The sequence below is a fragment of the Macaca nemestrina genome, chromosome 13 (assembly GCF_043159975.1).
Source record: "Macaca nemestrina isolate mMacNem1 chromosome 13, mMacNem.hap1, whole genome shotgun sequence".
Classification (NCBI taxonomy): domain Eukaryota; kingdom Metazoa; phylum Chordata; class Mammalia; order Primates; family Cercopithecidae; genus Macaca; species Macaca nemestrina.
In genome coordinates this window covers 24,815,395-24,835,693 of record NC_092137.1, presented here as the reverse complement: position 1 = coordinate 24,835,693, position 20,299 = coordinate 24,815,395, and the positions used below count along the sequence as shown (strand labels likewise).

Below are 20,299 nucleotides of genomic sequence, written 5' to 3'. Positions count from 1 at the left end.
CTGGGACTACAGTTGCCCGCCACCATGCCTGGCTAAGTTTTTTGTATTTTCTTTTAGTAGAGACGGAGTTTCACCATGTTAGCCAGGATGGTCTCGATTTCCTGACTTTGTGATCTGCCCGCCTCGGCCTCCCAAAGTTCTGGGATTACAGGCGTGAGCCACTGCGTACGACCTCTTATCTCTAAGTCAAACTTTGTCATGGCCTTTTTTTCCTTTTGGCTTAATTTGTGTCCTTTTTTACCTTCTTAAAATGGAACTTTATTGTTGTTGTTTTCTGGAGACTGAATCTTGCTTTGTCACCCAGGCTGGAGTTCAGTGGTGCAGTCTAGGTTCACTGCAACCTCCACCTCCACCTCCTGAGTTCAAGGGATTCTCCTGCCTCAGCCTCTGAGTAGCTGGGATTACAAGCACACCCCACCACACCCGGCTGATTTTTTGTATTTGTAGTAGAGACAGGGTTTCACTACATTGGTCAGGCTGGTCTCGAACGCCTTGGCCTCCCAAAGTGTTGGGATTACAGGCGTGAGCCACCAGGCCCAGCCAAAATAGAACTTTAGATGACCAATTTTCAACCTTTTTTTTCCTAAAACATGCATTTAATGCTACAGATGTCACTCATTACATTGAGCTTTATCTCACAAGTTTTAATATGCCATATTTTCAATGTCATTTAATTTAAATATTTACTAATTTTCATTGAAATGCCTTTGATCCGTGGGCGATGTAGAAGTGCACTAATTTCTAAACACTTGAGGATTTGTTTACAATTATGTTTTTTTTTTAGCTTTATTCTGGTCAGAGAACATACTCTGATTTCAAGCCTTTGAAATTTGTTGGAACTTGATTTTTGGCCTAGCATGTGGTCAGTTTTGATGCACTTGAGAATAATGTGTATTCTGCCAAATCTGTCAAAATCTTTTAAAAATGAAATAATGTCGCCGGGCGCGGTGGCTCACTCCTGTAATCCCAGCACTTTGGGAGGCCGAGGGGGGCGGATCACGAGGTTAGGAGATCGAGACCATAGCTAACACGGTGAAACCCTGTCTCTACTAAAAATACAAAAAATTAGCTGGGTGTGGTGGTGGGCGCCTGTAGTCCCAGCTACTCGGGAGGCTGAGGCAGGAGAATGGCATGAACCCGGGAGGCAGAGCTTGCGGTAAGCCGAGATCGTACCACTGCACTCCAGCCTGGGTAACAAAGCGAGACTCTGTCTCAAAAAAAAAAAAAAAAAAAAAGGAAATAATGTCAACTATGTCATATTTGCATCTGCCCCAAATTATTACTTACATCTTTAGTCAATGCAAGGATCTCACAACCTTTTAACTTCATTTCACAAGCCTCTGCCCCCCACTTTCTGGCTATTAGTATAATATGTTTTAGTTCAACATTTTAAACCCCACAAGCCCTTATCGTGATTATTTTATATAATATTTTTATCTCATTAATATTCTTTACTTATATCTACCCACAGTTTTACCCTCTCAATTGCTCTTCATTTCTCCATTTCTTTGCTTCATTTTCTGGTAGAATTCCCTTTAGTATTACCTTTTATGCTGATCTCTTGGTATCAAATTCTCCCCATTTCTGATTACCTAGGAGTGTGTTTATTTTGCTTTCATTTTTGAAAGATACTTGTCTTCATCTGTGTTGTGCTGCTACAACAGAATACCTGAAACTGGGTAATTTATGAAGAACAGAAATTTACTACTTACAGTTCTAGAGGCTGGTACGTCCAGGATCAAGGTACCAGCATTTGCTCTGGTGTCCATACATGGCAGAAGGGCGGGCTAGCTGAATGTCGTGTGATGCCCTTTTAAAAGGACCTTAACCCTACTAAAGAAGGAGCAGCCCTCGTGGCCTGATCCCCTCTTAAAGGCCCCACCTCTTAATACTATTACACTGGCAGCACCTGAGTTTTGAACGGACACATTCAAATCATACCAAGACTTTTTGCAGATAAAGAATTCTAGGCTGCCATTTTTTACTTCTAGCCCTTTAAAAGCATCATTTCGCTATTGTTCCGCTTCCATCATTCCTGTTGAAATACCAGTTGTCAGGTAGACTGTTGCTCCTGTTACATTAAGGCATACTTTGTCCTGTGGTTGCTTTCCCAATGGTCTTTGTTTTTGGTTCTCAGCAGTTTTACGATGCTGTGCCTGGGAGTTTTCTTTGCAGTTGCTCTGCTTAGTATTCACAGAGCTTCTTGAATGTTGGTTTGGTGTCTCTTGTCAGTTTCGAACATTTTCAGCCAGTATCTTTTTATTGCTTCTTCCCATTCGCTCCTTTCCTCTAGGACTCAATATCTTTGTTAGACTCTTACCATGTTCCAGAAGTATCTCTTCTTTTTCTGAATCTTTTTTTCTTTCTGCATTTCAGACAATATTTTATGGACCTAATCTACAGTTTACTAATCCTATCTTCCTCTGGTTTGTCAGATCAGTGATTGAACTCTTCTAATGAGTCATCAATTTCAATTATTATTTATTTTTCTGTCCTAGAATTTCCATTTGATTTTAAAAACTGGACTTCAGTTCCCTATGTATTCCTATTTTCTCAACTATTTTTTAGAATATATTAAACATTTATTTTAAAGTTCCTGACTGACAACCATAATACCAATGGGTATGCATTTTTGTTGTGGAAACCTTGGCATCTTGGCTCTTTTTTTTTTTTTTTTTTTTTTTTTTTGAGACACGGTCTTGCTTTGTCACTCAGGCTGGAGCGCAGTGGCTTACTGCATCTTTGAACTCCTGGGCTCAAGCAAAACTCCCACCTCAGCCTTGTGAGTAGCTAGGACTGCAGGCGTGTGCCCCCATGCCCAGCTAATTAAAAAAGTGTTTTTTTTGTAGAGATGGAGTGTCACTATGTTGCCCAAACTGGTCTCAAACTCTTGGCCTCAAGCGATCCTCCCCCTTTAGCCTCCAGGCATTTTTAAGAATTAAATACTAGATGTTGTGGAGGGGAAATAGTGGTGGTTCTGAATAATGTTGTCTCTCCAGGGAGGATGTACTTTTCTTGTGGCAGATGGTTAGAGCAGGGGCAGATAGGAAATAGCTTTTCAGGGGTCTTAACTGGAAGGCTGGTCCTTTTCTCATGGTAGCTTGAACTCCTTAGCAACGTGAGACTGCTGAAAGCTTAGCCTCTTAGCTCTCAATTTCTGCTTGGATTCTTGGTCTCTTGCCCCATGCAAATACTAAAGGGGAATAGTCGGACTCACTGTAGTATGGTTCTCTTTCCCTGGGGTCTTAGCCCCTCTGCTCTCTCTGCCTTGGAATCCTTGCTCACAGTCCTCGTTTCTCCAACCCCTTGAAAGCCCTCCTCACTGCACTCTTTTCAGCCTCTTGACCCCAGTCCCAAGGGAAAACAGCAGAGTGCATTGGGCTGACCGAACTGTTTCCCTTCCCCTAAGGGCTTGGCCCCTCAAGTCCTGGCTGCTTTGGTTGTTTCCATTGCCTTTAAAGAGCTGGGTTTTTATGTATTTTATCCAGCTTTTACAGTTGTTCTTGGCTGGAGGGTTGGCCTGCTAGTAATATCCTCTATAGCAAAAGTATACGTGTATAAAATCATAAAAGTATGAAAAAGGGTATACTAGGAAAAGTAAGTCATCCCACCTTCATTTCCCCTAGCCATCCAGCGCCATCCACCAATCACCTGTCACTATTATCTTTTTAATGTACCCTTTCAGAGGTTTATAGAATTTACACACACACGGTAGCCTATTCACTCTTTTGTGCTAAATCTTTTCTTTCTTTTTTTTTTTCTGAGACAGAGTCTCACTCTGTTGCCAGGGCTAGAGTGTAGTGGTTCAACCTCGACTCACAACTTCCACCTTCTGGCTTCAAGTGATTCTCCTGCCTCAGCCTCCTGAGTAGCTGGGACTATAGGCGTGCACCACCACACCCGGCTAATTTTTGTATTTTTAGTAGAAATGGGGTTGCACCATGTTGGCCAGGCTGGTCTTGAACTCCTTACCTCAAGTGATCTCCCTGCCTTGGCCTCCCAAAATGCTAGGATTACAGGCACTAGATCTTTTCACCTACTCTCTTAGCATTCCAAGTCTATATTGCATTGCCACATCCTTTTTAATGACTGTGTTCAGTCATTATACAGAGATAACATAATTTATTGTTGCGCTCTTGATAGGCTTCTAGGTTATTTCCGATCTTTTGCTACTGTAAACATTGCTGTAATAAATATCCTTGTAGCAGTATTTATTATAGTATATATGTGCAAGTATATCTGTGGAAGAATAAAAACCTAGAAGTGGAATTGCTGGATCAAAGGATATTTGCATTTAAAAAATTATATATAGATAGCTACTGTAAAATATGCATAGTATAAAATTTACCATTTTAACCATTAAGTGTACAATTCAGTGGCATTAAGTACATTCACAATATCGTGCAGCCATCACCACTGTCCGTTTCCAGAACTTTTTCATCATCCCAAAGAGAAACTCTGTGCCCATTAAATAATAACTGCCCATTCTCCCAGGCTCCGGTAACCACTGTTCTACCGTGTCTCTGAATTTGCCTCACTAGGTCCTTTGTATAAGTGGAATCATACAATATTTGTCCCGTTTTGACTGACTTATTTCACTTAGCATGACGTCTTCTGTGTCGTCGCGTAGATCAGCATTTCTTTCCCGTTTAAGGCTGATATTTCATTGCGTGTATGTGCCACATTTTGTTTGCTCATTTGGACATTTGGGTGGTTTCTGCGGCTTTGCTATTGTGAATAATGCTGCTGTGAACACCGGTGTACAAATATCTGTTTGAGTCCCTGTTTTCAGTTATTTTGGATATATACCCAAAAGTGGAATTGCCAGGTCATATGGTAGTTCTGTGTTTAATTTTTTGAGGAATCTGGCATGTGCTTTTTTTTTTTTTCTTTTTCTTTTCCTTTTTTTTTTTTTTTTGAGACAGAGTCTTGCTCTGTCACCCAGGTTGGAATGCAGTGGCACGATCTCAGCCCTCTGTGACCTCCGCCTCCAGGTTCAAGCGATTCTCCTGCTTCAGCATTCTGAGTAGCTGGGATTACAGGTGCCCACTGCCACTCCCAGCTAATTTTTCTTATATTTTTAGTAGAGACGGGGTTTCACCACGTTGGACAGGCTAGTCTCGAACTCCTGACCTCTGGTGATCTGCCTGCCTTGGCCTCCCAAAGTGCTGGGATTACAGGCATGAGCCACCACGCCTGGCCTCCTGTAGAGTTTCAAACAATTTATACTCCACCAGCAATGAGTGAGAGTATACTTAGGCACTTAAGTTTTCCTTGTTTATCTAGAAAATACCTCATTGCTTTTGGAAACCCTCCTGAAGGATTCCTGTTTGAAAACCCCAGCCCCAAGAAACTGGCCTCCAGGCAGGAGTGACATCCTGTGGGCTGTTTCCTGCCTTATCCGCATTTGGCTCAAGCCACAGCCAGGTAAACTGAAGTTTGGAAGAGTTCCTTTGCTTTCTTGGCCTATACTGTATAGTATTTGGCAAGTATATACAATTATAAAGAAAGAGGCTGGCATAGTGGCTCACGCCTGTAATCCTAGCACTTTGGGAAGTCGAGGCAGGAGAATTGCTTGAGGCCAAGAGTTCAAGACCAACCTGGCCGACATAGTGAGACCTTCATCTCTAAAACAAAGAAAAAAGACTGATAGAGGCTGTATTAGGGTTCGCTAGAGGGACAGAACTAATGGAATAGATATATATATATAAAGGAGAGTTAATTATTAGTTAATTATTAAGTATTGACTCACACAATCGCAAGGTCCCACAATAGGCCATCTGCAGGTTGAAGAGCAAGGAGAGCCAGTCCGAGTTCCAAAACTGAAGAACTTAAAGTCCAGTGTTGGAGGGACTGGGTGCATCCAGCACAGGAGAAAGATGTAGGCTGGATGGAGCCTAGGCCAGTCTCTTTTCACATTTTTCTGCCTGTTCATATTCTAGCAAACTGGCCATTGATTAGATTATGTCTACCCAGATGTAGGGTGGGTCTGCCTTTCCCAGTCCACTGACTCAAATGTTAATCTCCTTTGGCAACACCCTCACAGATACACCCAGGATCAATACTTTGTATCTTTCGATCCAATCAAGTTGACACTTAATATTAACCATCACAAGGCCTGGCTCGGTGGCTCACGCCTGTAATCCCAGCACTTTGGGAAGCCGAGGCGGGCGGATCAAGAGGTCAGGAGATCAAGACCATCCTTGGCTGGGCGCGGTGGCTCAAGGCCTGTAATTCCAGCACTTTGGGAGGCTGAGACAGGCCGATCACGAGGTCAGGAGATCGAGACCATCCTGGCGAACGTGGTGAAACCCTGTCTCTACTAAAAAAAAAATACAAAAAACTAGCCGGGCGAGGTGGCGGGCGCCTGTAGTCCCAGCTACTCGGGAGGCTGAGGCAGGAGAATGGCGTGAACCCGGGAGGCGGAGCTTGCAGTGAGCCGAGATCCGGCCACTGCACTCCAGCCTGGGCGACAGAGCAAGACTCCGTCTCAAAAAAAAAAAAAAAAAAGACCATCCTGGCTAACATGGTGAACCCCGTCTCTACTAAAAAATACAAAAAATTAGCCGGGCGTGGTGGCGGGCACCTGTAGTCCCAGCTACTTGGGAGGCTGAGGCAGGAGAATGGTGTGAACCCAGGAACCAGAGTTTGCAGTGAGCCGAGATCGTGCCACTGCACTCCAGCCTGGGCGACAGAGCAAGACTCCATCTCAAAAAAATATATATGTATATTAACCATCACAGAGGCCTATTCCTTCAAGGCTTTTTTTTTTTTTTTTTTTTGGTCCTGATATTTGAGAGTGTCCTAGCCATGTTTTATCCTGATTGAGAGATAATAAATGTAACACCTTCCTCTCACATAGCATAGCAGCCAAGAACCAAGTACCGGAGTCTCTGCCTCTCTCCTGTGATATTAGGGGAGGTAAATGTTAAGTAGTCATTAGCACAGTGCCTGCATAGTAGACACTCAAACTCTCTACCATCATAGGATTGTTGGATAAAATTTTGAAGATATAGAAAAGTAGAAGAGGCCACCAAAACCTCCCTTAATCTGGGAGTTTTGTTGAAAAATAATTTTTAAAAACTAATAAGGTATTATAAATTAGGTTTGCAGTTAAAAAAACTCAGGTTTGCTTTTTTTTTTCCTTTTAGTAGAGGTAAAATGCACATAAAATAAAACCCCTTAAAAGTGGTTTAGTACACTCACCATGTTGTATCACCACCACTTCTAGCTATTTCCACAACATCTTCCTCCAAAAGAAAACCTGGGACCTGAGCTTGATTTTTAAAATCAGATAGAAAGGGACCTGGTGAGCGCTGGGACAGGCCTTGCATGTGAGGACAGGGGACCCAGACCCTAGCACACTCCCACCGTCCTATGCTCCAGCCTCACCTTGTGGGGACACCAGAGTCTGTACTGGGGGTTGAGGAGGGATGTCCCCACTGGCCATCCTGGACCTGGGTTTGCATCCATAGCCTCTGCTAGCATTTTTGGGGGAACAGTGAGCCCTGGCTTTCTCTGTATGGTGGTGGCACTTCACCTCTCTGGTCTTCAGTTTAATTTTCTGGAAATATGACATTAAAAATAATACCATTGTTAGGGGATAGTTTGGGAATCACATGAAATAAGGCAGAGGGGAGTCTAAAAACCACAAAGCCCTTTGGGGCCTCCGAGCTGCTGTCACACTGGCCCCTGGCCCCTGGGGAGGCACAGGCTGAAGTCGGGGTGGTGAGGTAGGATGGGAGCTGGCTGGAGCCTGTGCACCCTTCCCCTTCTCTCTTCCAGCCAGGACAGAGGTCACTCCCTCCCAAGGCATTGGGACTGACGTTGGGAGTGGCGTGGGCTCTGGGCTGATTTGACGTTTCAGAAACATCAGCTGACGGGTCTTCAGAGCTGAGTGCAGGCCAGTACTAGAGGCTGCATGACCCCGTTTCACTTTCCTCCTGTAAAAGCTCCTCATGAGAATAAAAATGAGATAACAGACAGAAAAACACTTTGGAAAGGGCCGCAGACAGTCCTGGTAGGAGAGGAAACAGAACCTGGTTTGGACATGGCTCCAAAGAGTCATTCGAGGTCAGTGTCACAGCAGGCTATCCCTTACTTACATGTGTGCTTAATGTCTTTTTTAAGAAAATTCTCTATGTAAAAAAACTATTTGGGTGTCTCGTATAAAAACAAATTGTTAGTCTACCCTCTGCAAAAAAGGGGCCTCCTTCCAGAATTGATTGCCCAGGGTCCATGTCTCACTTTTTATTTGGTCAGGTGCTTTTATCTTTTATGCTTTTTCTTTTTCTTTTTCTTTTTTTTGAGATGGAGTCTGACTCTGTCACCCAGGCTGGAATGCAGTAGCACCATCTTGGCTCACTGCAACCTCCACCTCCCAGGTTCAAGCCTCCCTACAGGCACCCACCACCACACCCAGCTAATTTTTGTATTTTTAGTAGAGACGGGGTTTCGCCATGTTGGCCAGGCTGGTCTCAAACTCCTGACCTCAAGTGATCTGTCTGCCTCAGCCTCCCAGAGTGCTGAGATTGCAGGCACGAGCCCCGTGCTTGGCCATTTATCTTGTTTTCCAAGCTGCCTTGAGAGTGTGCGGCTGAAGGGCAGCACCGGCCATGTGGCTGTCCCAGCAGGTGTCTCCTTGCCGGACCTCAGCTTCCTCCTCTGCTGTGAAGTGAGGTGGAGGGATGCGCTGGTGACCTGAACCTGCTTTCTCTGTTGCCATCCCCTGGGAAGTTGTACCTTCTGTTATGAAGATGACCAGCCTCCTGCTAATGACAGTCATCTCCTGGATGGGTGGGCAGCCAGCCATGGTCCAGGAGGGCAAGGCGGCAGTCCCTCAAGCACAGGCATCCCCTTCTGCCTCCTCACTGGGGTGAGCGTGTCCATATGTCAAAGGGCGCGTTGAGGCAACAGAGCATTCGCGTAATGCAAGGGTCTCAGCTTCCAGTGGCTTCACTGCTTTAACCTCCCTGGCTCCAGTCTCCTGCAGGGGGGTAGCGGAGCCTGCCCTGCACTGAGGCCTTGTGGATTTGGAGTTCTCGGTGCAGCCCTGGCATGCAAAGCGTCGTCTTTGCCTCTGCCGAGCACATATCTGGCTTCGTAGGCAGTGCCATCATGCTTCCCTCTGGTGCGGGGCCGCCGGGGTGCACGCTGGCCTTGGTCCAGCTTCCTGGCTCTGTGGGCATGTGAGGGTAGAGCAGGAGGCCCAGAGGAAAGAACTGGAGTTGTTTGTCTTTATTCCCACGTGACCACACTCCAGGGGTTAGTTGGGGACCTTGAGGGTTGCTAAGCACCCCAGCCGCCACCTGGCAACAGGTGGCACCCAGAAAACCCACTCAGCACACACCTGCTGCCAGGTGGCGCTACAGAACTGAGCCTCTCTGAATCATACTCAGAATCACTTCCCAGGGATCAGAACGTGGTTGATATGGGAGGATGGAGGGATGATGGGCAGGCCTGTGCTTCCTTCACACGCATCCTGCATGGTCAACTGGCCCTGTGCCAGGTCCTCCCTCGGGGAGTCGAGGACTGTCCACAGTGCCCACCCTCAGACAGGAGGAGGCTGCGGCTGGGGCACATAGAGGGAGAGCCCAGGGCAGACTGCACAGGGTCTAGGGCAGAAAGCCATCCCCGTCTTCACCCATGGGACCTTGGGGAGCGGGCTGAGGTGGACACTGGGTGGGTGTCCATTCGGGTCTTGGACTGCACAGAGCACAGCTGCCTCTCCCCACATCTCCTGCTTTAACCCACATGCAGGGTCACCTGTGAGTAGGAATGGTGTTTTTCCTTCATGCTGGTCTTACAGGGAAGAACCGCCCATTGACCACAAGCATCAGACCCCTCTCCGGGGAGCCCTGGAGCTTGGGATGCTGGGAGGCTGCCATTTCCTAAGCTCGGAGTGTATCTCTTGCTTTTCTGAATGTCCTTCCTCTGTGACCTTTGCCCAAGCCTGGTCACTGTTTCCCTCAAGACCTTATGCTCTGAAGACAAGGTGTCATCAACCCTGAGCCCTGTTCTTATAGGCCCTTGTAGGGGGGAGGGGATTCGGAGCCAGAGGCCGGTTGCCTCTTGGCCTGGGGTTGGGCTTCTAGTGCCAGGCCCCACCATGCCACTGTTATCCTGGCAACAGTGAGATCGGGGCTGGGGGACCACTAAGAGTGGGAAGAGGAGACGAGGCTGGTGTCTAGTGGGAGGGCTGTGCCTCTGCCTCTGGATCCATAGCTGCTCTGCGTCTTGCTCGTTGCACCACGGCTGCATCATGGCTTTCTCGGCGTCTAATGTAATGGGTCCAACCCACTGTCTGCTTCACAGGGGACAGACAGACATGTGTCCACCCGCAATATCAGCCTTGCGTTGTACTCGCTATCTTAACTTCTTCACAGAACCACCCACAAAGATATCTCATATTTTTAGTTTTTCTTTTAGCCTCAAACGCCTGTCGGTGTGAGAAAAGCCAGGTGTGTTCCTCACGATGGGAAGTAGGCACTGGTCCTTCTGTTGGTTCCAGCTCTCACCTCCTGGATGTCACAGAATGCTCTTCATTTCAACCTTCCAGGACTTAGCAAAACAAACCCACATTTTAGATAATGCAGGTGATGAACCCAAAGAAAACAGGTTGTCCTAAAGCAGTGGTGGGTTCCTGGTGGCAGTGGGAGGATGTTGGCTGTGTCAGGGTGGACATGAGCAGAGCTGGCGAAGACAGTGCTGCTGACGGCCCATGCATGGGCTGTGTGGCCTCTGAGCTGGGCTCTGCTGGGCTGTGGCAGGTCTTAAGCCTTTGCCACATCCTCCAGCAGAATTTTTCTCCAAACAGTTGTAGAATTGTCCATTGTGGCCAGTGTTGTGGCGCATTTTATATTTATCTGGCTCTAAGAATGAAGTTTTGTTAGTAATAAGTGTAGTTTTATTGAACGTTTACTTTGTGCCAGGCCCTAGATGGTGTTTTCAGTTTATTATTCCGTTTAATATGAGATCTCTCATTTACTAGCTGGCACTTCCTCCTGGCTCTGTGTGGGAGATCTGCTTACAGGAAGAATCAGTTAGGTAGTCCTTGGACCGTAGCTGGCCTGTGGGTATCTGTTTTGTTTGACCTTCCCAGAGTGTTAACATTTTCTATTACTTAAGCATTTGTACATTCTAGATAAAAACCTGGATTTTTGACTCGCTTAGAAAATGGAACGATCTGGCAACAAAGGCTGCGAGTAAGACTTGCATTCACATTCTAGCTAGGTCACTGAGCTAAGTACTTACCTCCTCTTGAGCCCAGAGTCCAACACCAGACGTGGCAAGACCTTATCTGTACAAAAAACTTAAAAATGTATAACCAGGCTTGGTGGTGGTGTGTACCTGTAGTCTCAGCTGCTTGGGAGGCTGAGGCAGGAGGATCACCTGAGCCCAGCAAGATCAAGGCGCAGTGAGCTGTGATTGTACTTCAGCACTCCCGCCTGGGAGACAGTGGGACCCTGTCTCAAAAACAAACAAAACCATTCAGACCACAAGTATTTCAGGCACTTTTCTAGGTACTGGGGATACAGTTGTGAGCAGAACAGATTCTAGTGCGGGCAACACACATTAAACAGATGAGTATGTGCTATGTCAGGAGCTAGGAAGGGCTGTGGAGAAAAAGCAGAGGAAGGAGTTTAGGGAGTGCCACGGGTAAAGGTGGAAATTTTGTCTGTTTAATTTAATTTTCTTGGGCCTTTATGCCCGGGGTGGTACTGAGTTGCTGCATCTGGGTCAAGGACAGAAGCAGGTGGTGTTTGCTTCTGTGCCAGACATTGCAAGCGCACTTCCCGCCAATCACAGATACGAACCCTCTGCGTCCTTCTCAACACAGGGCTCCAGGCAGCTGCTCTCTGCCCATCAGAGTTGGCACAGCACTTGTGACGACAGTGTTCTAGAACTGCACTAGGTAGAAATATGGTAGCCACTTGTCATATGTGGCTATTTAAATTAATTAAATTTAATTAAATTTTAAGTCACTTTCAGTAGCACTAGCCACATTTCATGCACTCAATAGCTAAATGTGGCTGGTGGCTGTCATATTGGACAGCAAAGATACAGAACATTTCTGTGGTTGCAGGAAGTTCTATTAGCGCCATCCTAGAGGATGGTGGCTTGCCCCTTGGGCCAGGTCTCCTAATTGACAGCTCGTTAACTCATCAAACCTCTAAGGAGTACCTGCTCTTTGCCAGATACTCATGGTGAGGGCTCCAGGTACCACACACGTGGCCATCTTTGGGCCCAGTGGGCTGTCTCCTGAGACTGCAGTCACCTTGGCCCACACGGTGGCCCCTGTCTCTGGGGACTGCACAGGAGGCCAGGCCAGTGACCCGAAGTCCCACGTGTTCAGCGTCCCCTCTCCCGCTCTGGCAGGGTAAGAGCTCTGTGTGATTTCCCTCACTGTTCCAGATGACATGGCCTGTTGGCTCGTTAGTCTGGCTCTGCCAACACTGAGATTAAATATGGCCCTGCTTCTCTTGGGGCCTGTTGATCTGGGGACTCTGGGGACACTGGCCTGGTGCCTGTTCTCATGCTGGAGGTCTTGTTTCCAAATATGCTGACTTTTAAAGTTAGGCAGCTCCTCCCTCCTCTACATTCCCACAGCATTTGGCTGAAGACTGAAGAACTCTGGCCCTGGGAGATGAGTCTGTCCCCATGTGACCATTGCCCCACCCATTCAAGCTCTTTGGAGTACTGTTTACCTTTGACCTTCCCAGCATTTAGCTCAGGGACATGCATTGATGACCAGTGACTGTTCTTCGAGTGACTGAAGTGGTGAACATATCTCTTGGGCAGGGGCAGCACACATGGGCCCCCTAGTCTAAATGGCAGCAGTATTGGAGGTTCCAGATTTCACACAGTGTGGTCCTTCGTCCCTCATTAGGGAGAGGTGAGCTGTTTGGGCTCTGGCCTCCCAAAGTTACTAGGCCCGGTCCTTCTCTTCATTCCCTGCCTCCCACAGCCACCTCTGCTTGGGTAATCAGGCCATGATGGATACCCTGGTGGGGTGCAGTGACTTTTCGGCTTCCAAATTGGCTGGACACTCTAAGAATCTGGATTAATTGGGACCAAGACAGACTGGTTTGTGAAACATCTGTGGGTATGCTCACAGCCTGTGATGGGTTACAGTGACATGTATTCATTGTGTGTACTCAAGCACACGTGAATTTATGACACGTGAATACACACGGACACACCTACCCTACAGACAAGCAGACTTCATATACATGCCTCATGCAGACACTGTAGACAGTAGACACGTGCATGCAGATGCATGTGTGTACATGTGCAAGCGCTCACACATGGACACATAAACACACTCCACATTCACACTCCCAGCCACCTGAGCACTGTGGGTCTCTCTCAACCTGTCTCCCTCTTACAAGGATGTTGTAGAAACTTAGCTTCTCACCAGCCAACCTCATTTATCCAAATCCCTCCTGGCCTCCTTGCTGTAATTAACTCCTGAATGCCTCATCAGAGCCGAAGCTGTAACAGCTCGGATGCCCTGAACAGTCCTGGCCGCTTCCTTCCACCTCAGCCCTAAGCCAGTGCGAACCAAGGCCTGCCAGGAGTCACCCCTGAGTAGAAGGGGGCTTGGGTGGTTCCTTCTCGGAGCCCTGTGGAGGCCATGCAGACAGATTGCCCTGGGGTGGTGGGGCTCACAGCCCACCTGAGAAACTCAACAACTCTGCTTTCGGCTGAGATCCCAGCCCAGCAGGTCCGGCATCTTGCCCCGGTCCTTCTCCACCCTCCACCCCACCGCAGGCCTGCACATTGCCCAGGGCAGGCCTGGTTGCTTCTTCCCAGGATCTGGGCAGGTTCTTGCTTTACCCAGGAAACCTACTAGGAACTTTCAGGGCTTGTTTTTTCTCTGGATGTTGATTCTTTTCCCAGAGAGGGTCAGGGCCTTGACTTTTATTACCATGCTGTATTTTTAGGATAACTGTCAAGGACTTGAGGCCTGAAGAGCCTGAAGACGTTACCCTCCTTCCTCTCTATGCAGAGCCACATCTCGGCACCCAGGCCTCAACCCCCGGGGTTGGTCACACCCCCCTCCTCCGGGCCAGCCTTCCACCCGTGCTTGGCTCCTCCCATGGTCCTCTCTGTTTCTGGGAATGGGAGTTTACCACCTCTCAGGGCAGCGCATTCTTTGAACTGTTTGACTCTAAAAATTCTTCCTTCTCTGACAGCAGCACCCTGTTCCCCAGCAGCCTTTCCTCATTAGCTTTCTCTCTTGGGGCCTCCAAAGCAAGTCTTGTCCCTTTTCTACACAGCAGCTTTCCTCGGACTTAAAGACAGCTTCCTAAGAAGTGGGTAGGAGGACGTGGGGCTAAGGACACAGCCTGGTTGAGCTGGATCGGGGCCCTTATTTTCTGTGACACAGCCCAGAGCCAAGGGGCTTGTTCAGGCAGCTACTTTATGCTGGGAATTCGTTTTATTTTTTTAGGGATGGAGTCTTGCTCTGTCACCCAGGCTAGATCAGGCAGTGGTGCGATCTCAGTTCACTGCAGCCTCTCTCTCCCGGGTTCCAGCGATTCTTGTGTTTCAGCCTCCCGAGTAGCTGGTATTACAGGTGTCCGCCACCACGCCCTGCTAATTTTTGAATTTTTAGTAAGGATGGGGTTTCACCATGTGGCCCGGGCTGGTCTTAAACTCCTGACCTTAAGTGATCCACCCACCTCAGCCTCCCAAAGTGCTGAGATTACAGGCATGAGCCACCATGCCCGGCCTGGGAATTCATTTTAAATCTAACAGCATCTCAAATGGTAGATGTCTCCGCTTTACGCCCGCAATATTGGTACACTGTGCCTCTCCCATTGTGTTCTCCTGCAGTTGGTTTTGGGGACTCAAGTAGAGACTATGACCTCTATCCCTTTTGAATTTCATCCTGTATGTTGTACCAGATTTCAGCAGAGCAAAAACCACATGAGCCACTTGTCCTAGTGACACACTGGCCACACATTTCTAAATACATCCTCTCTATCTTCTGAGAAGTTTGTCTTCTGGAAGGATTTACACTTTAAACAAAGAGGCCTAAGAGACACCTTTTTTTTTTTTTTTTTTTTTTTTTTGAGACGAAGTCTCGCTCTGTTGCCCAGGCTGGAGTGCAGTGGCGCGATGTTGGCTCACTGCAAACTCCGCCTCCTGGGTTCACGCCATTCTCCTGCCTCAGCCTCCCGAGTAGCAGGGACTACAGGCACCTGCCACCACGCCCGGCTAATTCTTTTGTATTTTTAGTAGAGACAGGGTTTCACCATGTTAACCAGGATGGTCTCAATTTCCTGACCTCGTGATCGGCCTGCCTCGGCCTCCCAAAGTGCTGGGATTACAGGCGTGAGCTACCGCGCCCGGCTGAGACACCCATTTTATAGATGAGGAATGAAGCCCCCAGGGTGAAGTGCCTGCCCAGGGCATGGGGGCCTTTGCAGCCAAACCCCAGACCAGTAAGCTTTGCTCTACCCCCCAAAACCCAGGGGTGATGTGGCCGCTCCTCTGACAGATGTTCTGATTTTAAACATGCTTTGTTTCTTCAGCAAAGCCACCTTTGGGATTAGTCATTACTATCTTACCTCAACGGATACTCCTCTGTTTAGTCCAGGCCATCAGATAAAAAGCTTCAAATGAAGGAAGGGCCCTTTTTCCACAGTCCGGTTCTCTGGAACCCGGCCACCTCCCCAACCGGAAGTCACAGTCCAAGAGCGAAGCCACCACAGGCCACAGCTTCAAGACGCCACAGGCTGAACAAGTGCAGTCCTGGGAGAAGTGGCCTCTGTGTCCTCAAGTAATTTTTATAAAGGAGAGACAACACCAAAGCGGCCTGAAATTGATCACAAGAATTCATACCATGATGAATATCACCATTCAATTGTGTACTGATTATTATATATCCTTATTCAATGGCTATATTCATTGTATATACAGGTTCAGTATATACTTTTTCAGTGTGTATGAATAGTGATGTTCAGTGATGGGCATTGAATAGCGATGGAATGTCTAGTGCCAGGAGCTTTCAAGAGGTGGGGCACAGTGGCCGGGCATGTGGTTCACGCCTGTAATCCCAGCACTTTGGGAGACCAAGGTGGGCAGATCACCTGAGGTCAGGAGTTTTGGACCAGCCTGGCCAACATGGTGAAACCCCGTCTCTACTAAAAATATAAAAAATTAGCTGGGTGTGGTGGTGGGCACCTGTAGTCCCACCTACTCGGGAGGCTGAGGCAAGAAATCACTTGAACTTGGGAGGTGGAGGTTGCAGTGAGCCGAGATTGCGCCATTGCACTCCAGCCTGGGTGACAGAGTGACTCTGTCTCAAAAAGAAAAAGATGGGGCACGTTTCAATAAAGTTCTGAAAATCACACTATAAAACAATTGTAACAATAAAAAAGGATTACAGGAAAAGAAAACATACAAAGAATATGGAAGCTGCCAAGTAACCCTTGCCCCCTGGGCACTGCCCCGCTGCACCTTCCCCTGCGGCAGCTCCTCACAGTGGGGTCCTGTGCCATCCCTGGGCTTCGGGAACGGGGCGAGGTCACCGCACGTCATGTCCTGAGGCGCACAGCCATTTCTACCTCGAAGCGCGTCGCACTGGCTTTGAGGGTCATGTTTTCTGCTGCTTCCTTACCCCACCAGTCCTCGGTTGCAGGTTTTGCCTCCTACTTTGATATGGCTGGAGGCAGTGCCTTTAGTAGGTAGACTCTTAAGAATGTTGTACAAATAACACCCCTCCACACATGCACACACGCATGCGCACCCTGCAGCTGCTCCTTTCCCCTAAGTTTCTTTTCCTTCAAATCTTGTTCCTCAACAGACACTTCGCAAGCTTCAAGTGCATGCATGTACCTCAAGGTCCGTGGCTTCCCCACCCTGATGAGCATGGGTAATGCTGAGGCCACAGCCCCACCAGCCACACTCTGGGTAGGGCAGCCTGAAGTCCTGGCAATGGGCTCAGCTGAACCAGGGCTGCGCCCCCCGCACAGGCTTGGCCACTTCGTGTGGCAGTGACAAGGGCTACCTGAGTTTCCATGGGCATCAGCAGCTCGGGTCCTTGGGCAGCGGCTCCTGGCGCATGGAGAGGCAAGCAGGGGCCTCCTGTGGGCGTTGGGGAGCAGCAGGCCTCTGTCGAGGTCCAGGGCTGTCCTAGATTCAGGCCCCTCACATTCAGCCCAGTTAGGTACTTTCTGAGTACATGGTAGCCACTCATGCCTGCTCTGAGACAGGGCTTTGCCACATGGGCCTCTCCTCTCCTTGGCCTGTGAGGAGCAGTGTGGGGCAGTGAGGCCAGGGAGGATGGGTGACCCACCAGTGTCCTTAGGCCACAGGGTGGGGATGGAGCCATGGAGGCAGCACCCTCCTTTTCCTCCTCCCCCCCCCTCCCCCCCCCCCCCCCCCTCCCCCTCCCCCCTCCCCCCCTCCCCCTCCTCCCTCCTCCTCCCCTCCTCCCCCTCCTCCCCCTCCTCCCTTCTTCCCCCTCCCCCTCCCCCCTTCCCCCCCTCCTCTTTGCTCAATGTGGGTCCCAGGGAGGATTCCAGGAGCTGCCACCACTACTGCCTCTGTACCCCCCACCCCTGCCTGGTGTCTGCAGTGGCAGCCACTGGATGTCTTTGAGGGCATCAGATGCCATGGGGACAGTGGATTGCAGAGAAGGAGCAGATCAGGGTGCTGGGAGACACATCAGAGGCTGTTGCAAGTTTCCCCCGAGGCAGCCGCAGGGCCATTTCTGTGAGGAGGACCCACTGGGAGGGGCTGCCTGATTCCCAAGGCTGGGGCAGCATGGAGCCCTGGGGAGGGTGTCCAGAGCCAGACCCGCACTGTCGGGGCCTCTCTGTGTTACAAAACACCAGGGCTTCGGTCTGGGTCCTGCTGCTTGCACAGAAAGCCAATCACTGTGACAGCAATTATTGCCAAGGAATAAGGCTTTAATCGGCTGCTGCAGTAGGGGAGATGGGAGCTCAGTCCCGAATCCATCTCTGACTTACTCAATCCGGGGTTTACAGGGCAGGGAAAACATGGAACAATGTGGGATACACTAGGAATGAGGGGTCCTGAGTCTCATTATCTGGATGTGGTGATCTGGTTGGTGAGTTTCAGTTATTCAATACTTCATTTGAGAGGCCTGAAGGTCCTTTCCTGAGGAAGGAACTCAGATAAATAGAAGTTTTAAGCCTTAAAACCAGAGGGATACATTTCTATGTTTATTTAAAAGAACAGTCTATGGGACTATTGGAAAGGTTTTAACCGATGCTCCTGGGCACTGGGGGGACCTTCACATCTGTAGCAGAACAACATTAAAGCAGATGAGATAACTGGGGTGGGAAAAGCACAAAAACTCACCCATTCCAGGGTCTCAGAGCCCTGGGTTCAGGGTCTGCCACTAACCCTTCGGGATGTGTAACAGACTTCATCTCTCTGTGCCTAGGTTTTGTCATATGCAAAATTGAGACAATATTGCATATATATGATAATACAGGGTTGATACAGAAGTTTTAGCAAAGGAGAGGGATGATTTTGACTGGATGGATAGTGTCTATCACCTGGTGGGGTGCTGTGTTCATGAGAGCTACAGAGTGAAGCCAGCGCAGGGTGACCGTTCTGTCATTTGGCTCCCTAGGAGGGCCACTGCCTTCCCCCACCCCCGTTTTGGCTGTGGGTCTCCTTGGTTCGGGCCTGGCCATAGGTTCCCCCTTCTCAGGTTATGTCCAAGCTGACTAGGAAATCGGGAGCCAAGCCCAAAGGCCTTGAAGGATGTTCCCTTTCTAAGAAAACTATGGTCCTTCCAGAGAAGCCTAGGTCAGGGATAGGATCACAGCTGGAGGCAACAGGAAGTTCCATGTTTATTCCGGTTTAAAAAAGTATTTTTAAAAAGAACCACCACCAGCACCCTATAGCAACTTTGAAAAAACGTTTCAAATTTTCTCTTAATTCGGTCTTCCAAGTTAAATGAGCCTTTTTTCTTTGCATATAGCCTTCTGCCTTTATTTCTATGCACACAACGATCCTGGTGTCAGCTTCACAGAACACAATTTTGCCCTGCTCTTCTCTCTCTACTTTATTGTTGCCATGATAAACAGTACTGTTGTTTCATTATGGTCATTCTTAAGGTTGTAGAATCTTCCATCCAGAGGATGTGTCATTTTAATTAGCCGTTTACTGGGTATTTGGGTGACTTACAGTTTTTCCACAAGTGTTAAGTCAAACTGCAATGCAGATCATCTTCTACGTATATCTTTACTTCTGTTGGATTTGGGGGGATAACTTCTCAGAAGAGCTACTTCTGCAGCCACAGCCCACACAGCACACAGGCCAGGTGTGCGGTCAGGTGTGTGGGCAGGGAGGGATGTAGAACGCGAGGTTTAAGAACGTCACAGCGCTGTGCTGGCCTCCCTCCCAGCCTACATGGGGGTATAGATATTGGGTAAATACAGCCATTCCAAATGGGAGAAATTGGCCAGAACAAAGGGGTTACAGGCCCCATGCGAGTTCGAAATCCAGTGGGGCTTCTTTGGAGCTCAAATTTTAAAGCTCCAAAATGATCTCCTGTGACTCCAGTTCTCACATCCAGGTCATGCTGATGTAAGAGGCGGGTTCCTGTGGTCTTGGGCAGCTCTGCCCCTGTGGCTTTGCAGGGTACAGCCTCCCCTCACAGCTGCTTTCACAGGCTGGCGTTGAGGGTCTGCAGCTTTTCCAGGTGCATGGTGCAAGCTGTCAGTAGATCTACCATTCTGGGCTCTGAAGACGGTGGCCATCTTCTCACAGCTCCACTGGGCAGTGCCACAGTAGGGACTCTGTGTGGTGGCTCCGACTCCACATTTCCCTTCCACACTGCCCTAGCAGGGGTTCTCCATGAGGGCCTTGCCCTTGCAGCAAACTTTTCCTTGGGCATCTCCATATATCTTCTGAAATCTAGGCAGAGGTTCCCCAAATCTTAATTCTTGACTTCTGTGTGCCCACAGGCTCAACATCACGTGGAAGCTGCCAAGGCTTGGGGCTTGCACCCTCCGAAGCCACAACCCAAGCTCTGCATTGGCCCCTTTCGGTCATGGCTGGAGTGGCTGGGACACAGGGCACCAAGTCCCTAGGCTGCACACAGCACGGGCACCCTGGTCCTGGCCCACGAAACTACTTTTTCCTCTTAAACCTCAGGGCCTGTGATGGGAGGGGCTGCTGCAAAGGTGACTGCCGTGCCCTGGAGACATTTTCCACATTTTCTTGGTGATTAACTTTCAGCTCTTCGTTACTTACACAAATTTCTGCAGCCAGCTTGAATTCTCAGAAAATGAGATTTCCTTTTCTG

At 48.6% G+C, this 20,299-nt stretch overlaps 1 protein-coding gene across 6 annotated transcripts in view; it reads left to right on the top strand.

Annotated features, from left to right (window-relative positions):
* The window catches only part of LOC105479810 (adenylate cyclase 3), a 101,074-nt gene that overhangs the window by 54,196 nt on the left and 26,579 nt on the right, over positions 1-20,299 (top strand). The gene's annotated exons all lie outside the window — the stretch shown is intronic.